Consider the following 12,281-nt stretch of genomic DNA (forward strand, 5'->3'; position numbering starts at 1 on the left):
GAGGGGAGGTTTCCCTACCATTTGTACTGGTTATCTCCAAATTTTTAATTTTGCCACTTACATCCTTTTGCTTCTCACTGCCTCATATGTACATAATACATACGTACTGAAATCGTATCATTTTCCACTCTCAAAGTCCTGCATGTCCGGGGTAGTGAAACTCCGGGAAAGGAAGTAATGTCTGCTTTAATTTTATAAATGCATTTCTTAACTGCTAACCTCTTCAAAATATATGACACTGCATAATAATGTACACAAAATAACATAAACATAAAATATGTTTGCAAAATGTGTGGCAATATCTTTTTCAAAATTTTACAATAACTAATATCTTTCAATTTCAAGTTATACCAGAAAATCATTCTCATGAACTATCCCTATTTGAAATGAATGATTTGAATTAATATAAGCAATTTTTTAAAAAATGACTCACATTGTAATATTTTGTTGTAAGTAAAAAATTACTTTTTTATTATTAAATGATAAAGTTCTTGTAATTCACTTTTGAAATATTAATTGAGATCTTCTAGTATTCGGTGAAACATTTATTTAGTTAATATTAAGCCCATTTGTATTTTGAATATTTTGTACAATTAGATAAGTACATGCGACTCAAAGTGGATGGGGCGAAGTGAAATAGTTAATTACGTTTAATTATTCATTCCATTATTAAATTTCGTACTATTTTTTATTAATTACTTAATTAACATACCTTAATTTAGTAATTATCTTATTTGTTCGTTCATTTACTTATTTTTTATTCATTCACTCTTTTACTCATTCGTTGTTTTGCCCTCATACAAAAGTAATTTATTTATTTAATTATTCGTTTTATTTTTTTCAGTATATTTTTATTTACTCATTTAACCTTTTATTTACTTTTTTAAGGCGAAGATTTATCGCAAACAATAATAATTTTTTTTTAATGCAAGATTTATTTTAAAATACAACGTTCTTTCTTAATGTACTGATTTTCAAAACAAATTTCCAATTTATTCATTTTGAAAAAAATCAGTCATCTTAACCAATTTACTTCGCTCCACATTCCCTTACTTAAAAAAAATGTGGCATGTTGTTTGCTTTAAACTATTACGAAAAATGTGCATTTGTTTTTTTTTACATTCCCTCAGTAAAGTAGACATTTACGTTCTTCTGTAAAGCACCTCTGTAAAACATTTATTTAATTTTTAAAACAAACTACATGAGTTTGGTATTATTCAAAAAATTGTATGTGTGTAATTTCTCTTTCGACTTTTTTTTCCTGCAAAAACTACAGTACATTTTAAATAATATTTGATTTTTTTTTTATGTGCTCTTTTTTTTTTTTTGTTAATCGTTTTCATCTGTTGGTTGTACATATGTAATTTTCAACACATTATTTTCTGAAATAAAAACTTAAACTTAAGGAAGCTGTTTGTTGCTTTTTCATAATGTTTATCATTATAAATAATTGATTCTTAGTGTTGTAAAGACTTTGTGTCACTTTGAAAAAAACATTTTAAACGAAAATGTTGTACGGAAGTATATGCGATGTTACAAAAAGCATTAAACTGGCGTAATTAAACTAATCATTCGTAAAAAAAAAAATATTTTATTGTTTTTATGAAGGACAATCATTCTGGTATATGTATATCAAGAAAAGATATGTTAAATATTGTCATTGAAAAAAGCGTAAAATTACTTCTATATATTGTATATTGAGTATGTCAGCCATAATTATTAATTTTGCTTTTATTCCTTTTCATCGTTGGATTTTCCTTCGATGAATGGATAATAAACGAAACAAAGTAACTAAAAAAGATAAAAACCTTCTCAAAAATTGAATTAATCGTATCAGTGACTTTTCAAAAATACCTATCCCCACTGATTGTTTTTCATTTCCATCAGCATTAATTATTCACCAACCCTAAAACACTCAATTTTTCTCTCTCTCTCTTCCTCTCAAAAAATAAAAAAAACTAGTTTAATAACATATTTCGAATTCAAAAGTCTTCTACTTAGTGTTTTAAAAAGGGGCACTGAAAAAAAAAAAAAAAACCAAGGAAATACTGAACTATCATTGCGTTATATAACTGAAAAATATTTCATTACCAAGCTTGTTAACAAATACATGTTGATATAGAAATTGAATGTAACTATCTGAGCACAAATTGGGTGACGCTGTCCTTTTTCACTCAATATTATAGCCCCTCCGGCATCAGGACTAAAATGTCGTTCCTCTTTTTAATAAAAATTATTAATTGAGTTAAAATTTTTAAACTATTGTCATTTAATGTATACACTGTAAAAACTGAGGTGTAATAATACTCCGAGTTTGGTGTTAAGCAACTCCGAAAATTGTGCAAATCAACGCTTTATTTCAAGTCAACACCATATCTAGCTTTCCCATTCACCAAAAGTGATGTAACTGAAACCAAACACCGATATTGGTGAATTCTTACACTTACGTCACATGCGCAAACATTATTTGAGGATCCGTTGACACCAACTTTGGTTTAAGATTGGAAAACAGCCTAGGCAACCAAACATTAATCAGTCTCAAGCACACTGCAACGTTGTCAACACACAATCGTCGTGTGCACAGGATTGAATTTTTCAAAAGGTATGTTAAATTTTGTTTGTTATGAAATGTCAATTACTGTAAACCGAAGCTACTTTGCACCATTGTTAGAAAAGTCTTTAATCCATTCGAAAGATAAACTAAGGAATATATTATTTTATGAATGATCGTTACAACTTTAGCAGCCATTTTCAACATGGCTGCTTTACGGCTGGGTTTACAGTATATCAATTCACAATAAAATAACATGTTTGTGTGTGTATGTGTGAGGCGCGCTTTCCAGGAAAACGGTAAGGCCTAGTAAACACTTTTTTTTTGTAATATAACTTTTTTTGAAGAGCGAGAAACTTTATCGCTATTGTATCGTGATTTTTGAAATTTTTATATTCTGCTTGTTTTTGTAATTCGTTTTTATTTATACCAGATTTTTAAGACTAATTGAGAAATCTTCTTGAACAAATTTGAATGAAATCTTAAACTGTTCCATTTTTATGTTGTTTTTTGAAAAGTGTTAATTTCATTGTTCTAATATACAGATAATTTTAGTTTCCTTAAGTGTTTTTGAAAGATACTTTTTTGAACAACTTATAGGCATAAATTTCCATTCCTCGTATTAAAAATAAAAAGTTGAGAACCTTCATATACAAAATAGTTATATGTATTTGTGTTGTTAATAATCAATTGGGAAATTTAAACTTGTATAACATGTTCACTGTAAAAAAAAAAAAAAAATAGTGTATCTCAACACCAAAAATGGTGGCAACTACTTTATATCAAGTGTCGTGTAGTGAAACATCACAGCTTATTCTTGGTGTAAGCAAACATTAAGAATTATCTGTGGTGTTTCACTACACGACACTTGGTGTAAAGTAGTTGCCACCATTTTTGGTGTTGACATACACTAAATTTTTTTACAGTGTACATGCACATTGCGCAATATTAGTTATTGCTTGGAAAACAACTTTCGTCAACAATTTTAATTTAACGTATAGTTTGCATAAAATTTCTAGTAAAATATGTATATGGTACTGCAATGTTCATATTAAACATTTATTTTCCAAAGCATTAACTGTTATACAGAAAGAGTAAATATCTTTTGAGAGGTACAATCAAATCAGAGAGTTATGCCTTCTTTTTAATAGAGATCCTTTAAAAGCGAACCTTTTCAAATACAATAGATCTCTGATTACGTAAACTATAGAGGAGAGACTACGGCTGATTTCGACATTTTCCACAGACATTGTCACAACTTCAAGTGTACTTCATTGTTTTGCCCCAACGCAGAATTGATTCTTTTAATTAGAAACAATGTAAGATACCAAGCGAATAGAGTAGACATGAACAAACTATTTTTGACTTAAAACCTGTATAATTTTTATACCCTGCAATATGGGTTGGTGTTTACGAATTTTTTACAGAAAAATGTATTTACATTTACACAAAAATTTTATTTCTAAACCAAAACACAGTTTGCAACAAATGCAAAGAATCGTTCACAAATACGTCAATTGTTTAATCACGAATCATATTGAACAAAATGACTTGCGTTACAAATTTGTGAGCGATTCCTTCCGATTTGTCGCCTGTTCAAGAATAAATAAAACACATCTCATTAGGTCACAAATATATTTTTAAGATTTCATCAAATTTAACTGGGTTTTCTGGTGGGTGCTGCTTTATACCATGATTTAGAAAAAAAATCAATAAAAGGCAAACAGGGCTATAAAAAACTTCCCTTGTTACCACCAGCCTCTGTCTCCCCTATATGCATATTAGTCATTTATGTAAATACCGTATGTGTTTGCAACGTGTTTGAATCGTGTATATTATTATGCATCGTTGAAAACCTACATAAGCCCCCGTATTTTGTTTTGCTTACGTGCGTACAGTAACTGTGAGTTACCTTTTGTCACTATAATTATTTCCAACAGTCTGTTTGACACTGTTGTCATGACATGAAGGATTGATTGGCGCATGAAGGGTTATACATAATCGCTCTGGGAATCTCAATGGTAATGCCGCTAATTAATGACGCATGCTTAAATTGAATGTTCGGAATATGGCGCTGTAATGGATAGTTCACCGGAGAACAAATGGGTACACAATTCATTGTCGCACAATTCTTCAGATACAGCTGTTGAAGATGAAGATGTATCACCATTGATGCCATTAGGAAATACTTCTGGTAGATTGCCTTTTTCTTGCTATCCTTGTTTTTTTTTTTTCTTTATTCTTCTTTTTTTGTAGAACAACATGGGGGATGTAAGGAGGAGATGGTTAGATAAGTACTGGGCTAACATTCATCAAAATTATCATACCATGGAAAATAATGGCTGGACGCGTGCCTTTAAGGCATACATAGATTCTTGTCCAAGCTAGAAAGTTCAAGAAAAACTGTTTGCTTTTACCATCTAAATACTCTGTATTTTAAAATACGTCTGTTTCGAATTTAAGTACATTTCAGACTTTTGTAAGCTACTTTTAAAAAAAAGTACTTACATCAAAATACGATATTTTAGTGCGTGTGACTCACTTCATGGCCAATCATGTGAACTTCGTCAACCGATATTTGGTAAATCAGTAAGAAAAAATTTACTTATTTTATTTTGTGATTGTTAGGGTCATGTTCTGTATTGGACCGTTACTATTTTTTGTGTTCATGTATTGATATTAAAAGAGAAGCTCAATTGAACTGCATTGAACTCGATAAATGTCTGTAACAATGAAATTTCCCACAAGAATTGTGATTAAGTCTTTACTAATAATAAAGCTCAAAGTCTCTCTGTCTGGAGGATGTCGGTAGGATGTCTGTAGGATGTCTGTGACGCGCATAGAGCCTAGACCGTTCGGACGATTTTCATAAAATTTGGCACAAAGTTAGTTTGTAGCATGAGGATGTGCACCTCGAACCGATTTTTCGAAAATTCGATTTTGTTCTTTTTCTATTTCAATTTTAAGAACATTTTTCGGAGCAAAATTATCATAAGATGGACGAGTATATTACGAAATTATCATGACGTGGAATGGGAGAGCGAATGAACAAAGCCAGTTGGCGAGAAATTTATCATCCATTATTTGTAAACATACAGGCGAACAGAATGACCTTTTAATTTTTCAACTACGGGCAAAGCCGTGCGGGAACCACTAGTAAGAAATAAATACACATTAGTGTGAGTTGTGCGACGTGCTGTCTGTTCTCAAACTCCGCGACTAGCAGCTGCGAATGGTTCCAATTGAAAAAGGGGTGACGATTAAAGGAAGCGTACTTTCCCCATGCATTCAGTTTTTGCTTGCTCGTTTCTTCCTTCTTGCTATCTTCCGTGTTTTGATAAAATCAGAAGAGACCTGACGCATGCGCAATTTCGAGTAAGGTTTCGCATTAAACTATCGGACAGTATCAAGCGAAGCAACAGTGTTTTCACTCTTATTAATTAAATTGTTATGAGTTGATAACAAGATCGTTATCTGTTTGTGGCGAGCTTCACGGGAAGACATAAGCATGGAATACTGCTGGTATAATACGAAAAACTTGACTTGATTAATTTTATTCGTTGTTTGTTAAAAAATTTTATATTTTAATTTATTAGTTGCTGTGTCTAGCTTTTGTAAAACAAAAAGTAATGAAAAATAGCATGATCATGCAATCAAAATAAAATATATTATAACTTGAAAGAAAATACAGTCAAGTGCGCTTATTAGAATATCCGTTAAAAGAATATCTGACTTAATATGATACATTTTCAATGCACCAAATCTTTGGTGTCTAATATTGCATCCCGTTTAATGGAATATCCGGCCTATTAGAATCATTTTCGTGGGAAAATTGGCTATCCCACTAAGCGGGCAGGAAGGTATGTTATTTTTCTTTTTACGGCAACTGTTTCCGAAAGCAGTACTTTACTTTGAACTTCTACAGTTTTCTAAACAATTACAAATTATTAAATGTCCTCATTAGACAGTAGTTTACGTTCCGGGTCACTTTTGAGTGGTATGCCTCCGCGATTCGCACTTTCTACAAATGTTTCCACTGGCCTCTACGAGCGAGCGCTCCTCCTGGGCGGTAGCATCTTTGTCCCCCTGCTGGTAGTGGTTTCCATGTCCCACGGAATTGACACCATTTATATCCACCCTCTGAGATTTATACAATCACTTTTAGACAGCCAGATCCTGTTATCCATTTGAATTATGTCGTCTTAGATTCAAATTATGTTTTTCGCAATTATTAATAGGACAGGAGTCATCAGTAAAAACAAAAAAAAAAAAAAAAAAAGAAAAACCAACGAGTAGGGTCCTATCACAATTCGTAATTTCGATTATTAGCGATTTGGTTTTTCAATTTAAAAGCGATGAAGAGATGAAAGCTACAACGTTGAACCACCCCGTTTAAAGAAACAAAATATCCCTCTCAAACAATTGGGAAAATCAAGAAAACCTAATAATAACCGGTGTTCAGCAGTTGTTTCTAGTTTGAAAAATCAATTTCCATAAAATAAATAAGCCCGTCAAAAAAAAAAAAAAAAAAAAAAAACAAAAAAAAAAACAAAAAAAAAAACAGGATATTCAAATCTATTTTAGATGCTGAAAGTTCTTATTTAACAACAGCTTTAGATCGTTGCTTACAACGTGCTTTTTTCGACACTTATAAAAAAAAAAGAAAATATCAAAATATAAAGGTCTGTGACCCACTTCCCCCAATCAACTCTAATTTGAACTCTGAAACTTTGAATTCAAATTATGTTTCTCGCAATCACGAATTTCGGCAGAATCCTACTCATTGGAGTTATGGTTTCTAGAAACGGCTCCCCCCTCAAGCATATCCCTCTTCCTGGATGGTTACGTGTGCATAATTAAGTGTGTGTGTGTATGTGTGTAGGCTTACATGTGTGCACGTAGGTGCGTCATTATGTGTGTAAAGGCGCATATGTGTGAATGTGTTTGTGTATGAGCATGCGTGTGTAAGACATGGACGTCACCGAAGTGGATCCCGGGAGACAATGCTCAGGACAGGAGGAGCCGCGCCGGTGGGCGATGGTTCTGCAGAGGCCCCTGGTCCAAGCTGAAAAAGGAACCACAACATCAAGGGCGGTATAGTGAGAACAATAAGCAATCGTGATTGCTCAAAAAAAAAAAAAAAAAAAAATAGAGAGAGAGAGAGATTCTGAAACACTGTGGCACCAATACAAAAATAGAAGATTTTAATCCCATGCAAAAGAACTGATCTGGTCTTGTTCTTCATTATGTAATAAACAATCGAAAAGCAATTTCTTGAAAATGCTTCACATTATTTACTTAAATTTCGTCGTACCATATTAATTTTAGCAATGTCGTGAATACAATTCCAAAGAAGGAATAAAATATATTTTTATCTTAGAAAAGTAAAATATTTTAACGTTTTTATTTTATATTCATATGTAAAAAGAATAAGAGTTTTGAAATTAATCTTACCGAAACCATTCGGATTTAAAGTTTAGTTGCACCTTCTTAGTTCATAAAAATAGAAATATATCTACTAAGATTTACCCTAAAAGTCACTTCTAATTAACTACTCTCTTTCTCCAGCTAAAATTTAATTAGGTACTAATTACTGCAAATGCGATTTTAATTAGACTAAATTTTGATTTTTTAAAGCAAGTTATATGATCTCTTATTTTCTCATTTGCTCAAATTATTTCAGTACGGATGGAAGTAAAGGAACCGAATGTTTCATCAACTGCTTTGTTTTGATTAATTAGTCCTTATTAGTGTCTACTTCATTAAATTGAACTTACATAATCTATAAGGAATAAAAAGTAATCAAAATTAGCCAGTTAGTTGCGTATTTTGAAATGTGACTCAGCATTCTAATGCATTTCTTTCCTTACTTTTTTTTTTTTTTTTGTATATCATTATATACATAAATTGGTTTAAAAAAAACCAGAAAATAATTTTTTTAAAAAGTTTTTCTGTTTTCCAGTTTTCGTAAAACTTTCCATCACACAAATAACTTTTAAATCCCTATGTTTTTTTAATGGATGTTAAAACTATGCAATAGTACTTAATTATACTAGTCAAAACAAAAAATGCATCCGGCTCACTAATAGCTATTTCCGAAAATTTTGCCTCTCTAAACATGAAAATCACCATAAAAAGTTGAGATTAGCTCTAGTTTTCAAGATACAGAGCCAACTAGGATACTGGAATCTTACCGATGCTCTTTTTTTCCTGGCAGATTGAAACACATCCCATGGTTTTGACTATCCTCTAAACTTGACCCCGGGTTGGTATAGAAATTCTCACGACATGAAGACCGAAATGGACTTCAAGAAATTTAAATTTTGTAAGCGAAATGCTCAAAATCAGCCTCTAGTAGAACCACCCATTTCTGCTTCTACCCATGCTCATTCTGCTGGGAATAATAAAGAACTTCGTGAAAACTGTTTACAAAGACAATTTTCCAATACCTTAGGAGGGAATTTCCAAGATCTAAATTGAAGTTAAGGTTAAGGAGATGAGTTTTAACAGCCCTTCAAATACGCACAGTTATGAAAACCACTGTTTTTGAAGAAGAAAAAAATGCTAGGTGAAAGAAAGCACCCAAGAAGTCTTTAACAATACATGTGTAACGGTGTATTACACGTATTTCTTAGCAGAAGAGAAGATGATAACTAAAAATAGTTGGTCAAACAATCTCTACGAAAGTTCTGTAACCATTGATGATTTGTACGGCTCAGAAACTCTTTTTTGTTCACTTCTTCAAGGATATTTTGGTTAAAAACTAAAGGTATGAGCAGTGAGAATGAGGAAAGTTTTCAACAAGATATCTTGACAATGGAACGCATATATCAGGATCAATGGCCTGAGTTAATGCTCACCAAATGCTGCTGCAATATCACCAAATATAGAAGCGCAAGGTCGCGTGAACAAACACACAGACAAATAAGCGTTTACAGGATTTAATAAAATGGACAACATATTTAATGTAATAATTTCCGAAACACGGGGCAAGATGACGAGATTGTCATCTTGCCCCGCGTTTCGGCCCGTCATCTTGCCCCGTACTGCCTGTTTAATCGGATTCTTCTCCACTGCCATAAAAGAAGGCGATTAATTGACATTTATTCATGGGAATAGGTAGTATTTAAACTAAGTTACTCATAAATACTAAAGAGGCACGATATTACTTATCTGTATCTGTAGCAGAGTTTAATTACAAATGCATAAAACTTAGATCATGGCAACGGTGAACAATCAGAGCTTCAGAACTAACACAAATATAACGATTTCAGCGTCTCTATATATCGTTGCTGAACAAACAGCGGATAGGAGACCTTATAGTATGTAGTAGATGCTGTTAACTGGGGGGGAAAAGGAAAAAATAAAGAATTCGTCATCTTGCCCCGGTCTCCCCTAGTTGGACGGCTTTATAAAAAAAAACTGAGTTTAGAAAAAGAAAAATTGTTTACAACTTCATTTAATATATGGAGTGTAAAAATATCAAACCGCAACAAGGATTAAGACTATTTAAGAACAAATGACCGAAAAATGGCTGATAGTTCAGTACAATGGAAAACAGTCAATAAAGATTATTTGGTGGTCAATTTGTACTTGTTATTGGGAATGACACACACGTGATTCATTTAATTAAAGCAAATATAGGGGAATCGTTTGGTTTTCCAAAAAAAAAAAGGAAGACAGAGAAAAAATTGATATAGTAAAATAGGTTGATGTTGTAGAAGTTTTAGAGGAGCCATTTTGCAATAACCGTGAACAATGTTACTTTAAAATTTAAATATTTTATGTGGCAAAAGGTGCAATAATTTTTTTTTTTAACAACAGTGTATTAAAAGTAAATAATAAGGTATCATATTCCATTATGAACCACGGTTGTCCATGGTGACTCGTTTTACCCTAATTTGGAGTCAAATGGGTTGGAACTTTTCAAGTTCAGTTAAACCAATTTGTATTTTAAAAATACTGTTTACATAACATTAAATTATTCTGAAAACAGTAATGTCAAGATACAGTTAAAATATAAGGAACTCTTCCCCTTTACAATGTTACATCACTTTGAAAGTGAAAATAACAAAAAGTAACCCATTTTTACCCCTACTTACAGTAACAAAAAGTGTTATCTAATCAATAAGTTTAATTTACTTGTGTAATATTTTAGGAGAAGATTTTAGTACTTATTTAATCTAAGCATTAAAACTTCGAATTTACAATTAAGTTAAAATACTTTCATTCAAAGAAATGTGTCAGGTGTTGGCTTGTTTTGACTTCATCAACTTTATATTAAACGAGCTGATGTGTGCTTTACATGACTTCCTTTTACTCCAATTTCATATCATTTTCCCATTATTGGCAATTTTAATGTCATTTAATAGTTTACTCTCTAAATATCACCAACAGTGGCCAAATTAAAACCAGATTGAGAAAAAAAAAGAAAAGAGAAAAATCGCCAAATTTGTCGCCAAGTTGGCGACAAAACTTGACGACCAAAAGACTGGTGATATATTGCCAAGTGTCCGCCAAATTATAACACCACTTGAGTTTACATCGAAATTAACAATGATTTTCCCCCAAAAAGAGACAAAAGAACCCTTAGAAACACCCAAATGCAACCAAAAGAGGAGGTGCACAACTAGAACCCACTAGGAGTCTATGTACCAAACTTCAACTTTCTAGGACATACCGTTCTTGAGTTCTGCGACATACGTACGCACATACGCATATCCGCACATACATACATATGTTCATACAAACGTCACGAGAAAACTCGTTGTAATTAACTAGGGAATCGTCAAAATGGATATTTCGCGTGTCTATATGTTCTTAGGCACTTATCCACGTGTGGTAGAGTCGAAAAAAAAAAAAAAAAAACTCAATACTCAATCGAGGGTGATAAAAATGGAACTTTAGGTCGATTTTTGACTGATTTTTTTTTTTTTTCGCGAATACAACATTTCCTTTTTTTTGTAAAAGGAAATAAAAATGCATTTGACATGACTTTCATATATTACTTAAATTACAAAATATCGAATGATACATTGACATTCACCCACAAAAGAAGGCATAAAACATCTACGTGAAATATACCGCCAGCTCAGTCATTTCCAGCCGAGGACTGCAGTTTCGTGCTTATTAGCACTCAACAGCCCGGCATAGGAAAGTGACTGAGCTGGAGATGGAAAACCTCTTAAGGAAGCCAAGAGTACGAAACAAACAATTTTTGTGCTAATAAGCACGAAACTGCAGTCCTCGGCTGGAAATGACTGAGCTGTCGGTGTTTTCACGTATCTCGGCTTTAGCCCTGGCTAATTGGCGGTAATTTACTGAAAATAAAACATCTAGTTTTAATCGGGAATAAAAATCAATGCGGTATAGTAAACGAGCTGATTTTTGACTGACATGACTTCCTTTTAATCCAACTTTAATGTAATTTTCCCATTATTGGCAATTTTAATGTGATTCAATAATGCACTATCTAAATATCACCACCAGTGGCCAAATTGAAACCAGATTTTAAAAAAAATCGCCAAATTTATCGCCAACTTGGCGACCAAAACACTGGCGATATATCGGCAAGTGTCCGCCAAATTATAACACCACTTGAGTATACATCGAAATTAACTATGATCCCCCCCCCCCCCAAAAAAAAAGAGGCAAAGGAACCCTTTAGAAACACCCCCTTTAGACATACCGTTCTTGAGTTATGCGACATACATACGTACATACATACATA

Source organism: Uloborus diversus, chromosome 2 (genome assembly GCF_026930045.1).
Source record: "Uloborus diversus isolate 005 chromosome 2, Udiv.v.3.1, whole genome shotgun sequence".
Classification (NCBI taxonomy): Eukaryota; Metazoa; Arthropoda; class Arachnida; order Araneae; family Uloboridae; genus Uloborus; species Uloborus diversus.